The sequence below is a fragment of the Triticum urartu genome, chromosome 3A, assembly GCF_056163025.1.
Source record: "Triticum urartu cultivar PI428250 chromosome 3A, HENAU_Tu73, whole genome shotgun sequence".
Lineage (NCBI taxonomy): Eukaryota > Viridiplantae > Streptophyta > Magnoliopsida > Poales > Poaceae > Triticum > Triticum urartu.
Window position 1 is genome coordinate 359,094,411 of NC_141875.1, and position 2,613 is coordinate 359,097,023.

The following is a 2,613-nucleotide window of genomic DNA, read 5'->3' on the forward strand; positions in this document are numbered from 1 at the left end:
CACAGATCTGGATGACTCTAAGTCACAAACCGGATACGTGTATATTTTGAATGGTGGGGCAGTAAGCTGGTGCAGTTGCAAGAAAAGCGATGTGGCGGGATCTACATGTGAAGCGGAGTACATGGCAGCCTCGGAGGCAGCACGCGAAGCAGTCTGGGTGAAGGAGTTCATTACCGACCTAGGAGTCATACCCAATGAGTCGGGCCCGATGACTCTCTTCTGTGACAACACTGGAGCTATTGCCCTTGCCAAGGAGCCCAGGTTTCACAGGAAGACCAGGCATATCAAGCGTCGCTTCAACTCCATTTGTGAAAGTGTTCAAAATGGAGACATAGAGATTTGTAAAGTACAGACGGACCTGAATGTAGAAGATCCGTTGACTAAACCTCTCCCTAGAACAAAACATGATCAACACCAGAATTCCATGGGAGTTCGATTCATCACAATGTAACTAGATGATTGACTCTAGTGCAAGTGGGAGACTGTTGGAAATATGCCCTAGAGGCAATAATAAAATGATTATTATATTTCCTTGTTCATGATAATTGTCTATTATTCATGCTATAATTGTATTATCCGGAAATCGTAATACATGTGTGAATACATAGACCACAATGTGTCCCTAGTGAGCCTCTAGTTGACTAGCTCGTTGATCAACAGATAGTCATGGTTTCCTGGCTATGGACATGGGGATGTCATTGATAACGGGATCACATCATTAGGAGAATGATGTGATGGGCAAGACCCAAACCTAGGCATAGCACAAAGATCGTGTAGTTCGTTTGCTGTAGCTTTTCTGGATGTCAAGTATCATTTCCTTAGACCATGAGATTGTGCAACTCCCGGATACCGTAGGAGTGCCTTGGGTGTGCCAAACGTCACAACGTAACTGGGTGACTATAAAGGTACATTACAGGTATCTCCGAAAGTGTTTGTTGGGTTGGCACGAATCGAGACTGGGATTTGTCACTCCGTATGACGGAGAGGTATCTCTGGGCCCACTCGGTAATGCATCATCATAATGAGCTCAATGTGATCAAGTGGTTGATCACGGGATCATGCATTACGGTACGAGTAAAGTGACTTGCCGGTAACGAGACTGAACAAGGTATTGGGATACCGACGATCGAGTCTCGGGCAAGTAACGTACCGATTGACAAAGGGAATTGAGTAGGGGATTGATTAGGTCCTCGACATTGTGGTTCATCCGATGAGATCATCGAGGAGCATGTGGGAGCCAACATGGGTATCCAGATCCCGCTGTTGGTTATTGACCAGAGAGTCGTCTCGGTCATGTCTGCTTGTCTCCCGAACCCGTAGGGTCTACACACTTAAGGTTCGGTGACGCTAGGGTTGTATAGATATGAGTATGCAGTAATCCAAAAGTTGTTCGGAGTCCCGGATGAGATCCCGGACGTCACGAGGAGTTCTAGAATTGTCCAGAGGTGAAGAATTATATATAGGAAGTGTAGTTTCGGCCATCGGGAAAGTTTCGGGGTCACCGGTATTGTACCGGGACCACCGGATGGGTCCCGGGGGTCCACCGGGTGGGGCCACCCATCCCGGAGGACCCCATGGGCTGAAGTGGGGAGGGGAACCAGCCCATAGTGGGCTGGTGCGCCCCCCTTGGGCCCCCATGCGCCTAGGGTTGGGAACCCTAGGGGAGGGGGCGCCTCCACTTGCCTTGGGGGGTACTCCAACCCCTTGGCCGCCGCCCCCCTAGGAGATCCCATCTCCTAGGGCCGGCGCACCCCCCTAGGGGGCCTATATAAAGGAGGGGGGAGGGAGGGCAGCAACACCTCAAGCCTTGGCGCCTCCCTCTCCCCCGCTACACCTCTCCCTCTCGCAGAAGCTCGGCGAAGCCCTGCTGCGATCTCTGCTGCATCCACCACCACGCTGTCGTGCTGCTGTATCTTCATCAACCTCTCCTTCCCCCTTGCTGGATCAAGAAGGAGGAGACGTCATCCGCTCCGTACGTGTGTTGAACGCGGAGGTGACGTCTGTTCGGCACTTGGTCATCGGTGATTTGGATCACGGCAAGTACGACTCCATCATCCCCGTTCTCTTGAACGCTTCCGCGCGCGATCTACAAGGGTATGTAGATGCACTCTACTCTCGTTGCGAGTTGACTCCATAGATTAATCTTGGTGAAATGTAGGAATTTTTTTGTTTTCTGCTACGATCTCCAACACTTCAGGTTTAGGCACTTGTTCTACATGAACAGAGTACAGTAAGACACAAGAATATAATACTTAAAAATAGAAAATGAGCTAATAGAGCTTACCAGATTCTTGGTTCGGGACCAGTACAGAACAAGGCGTTCCCAGTCATCGTCCAGTAAATGTGTCTCTGGAGAACGTAAGGGAATTTGATGAGTTTGTTTGCCGGTGAAGTACGTTTTCTTCAGGTAATTCCGATACTGCCACCAAGCATTCTTGAAGATAGCAGAGGTATTAGCACAGGTTACCTGATCCTGAGTTTCCAAATCGATCCTTCTCTATAGAGAAAAATGGGAAAATTTGCTGTATTATAACCATCATGGAGGTAGGATGTATGGGACGAAGCAAAGTAATTGCCATGAATAACATTACTTACACATAACTCCTGGACAAA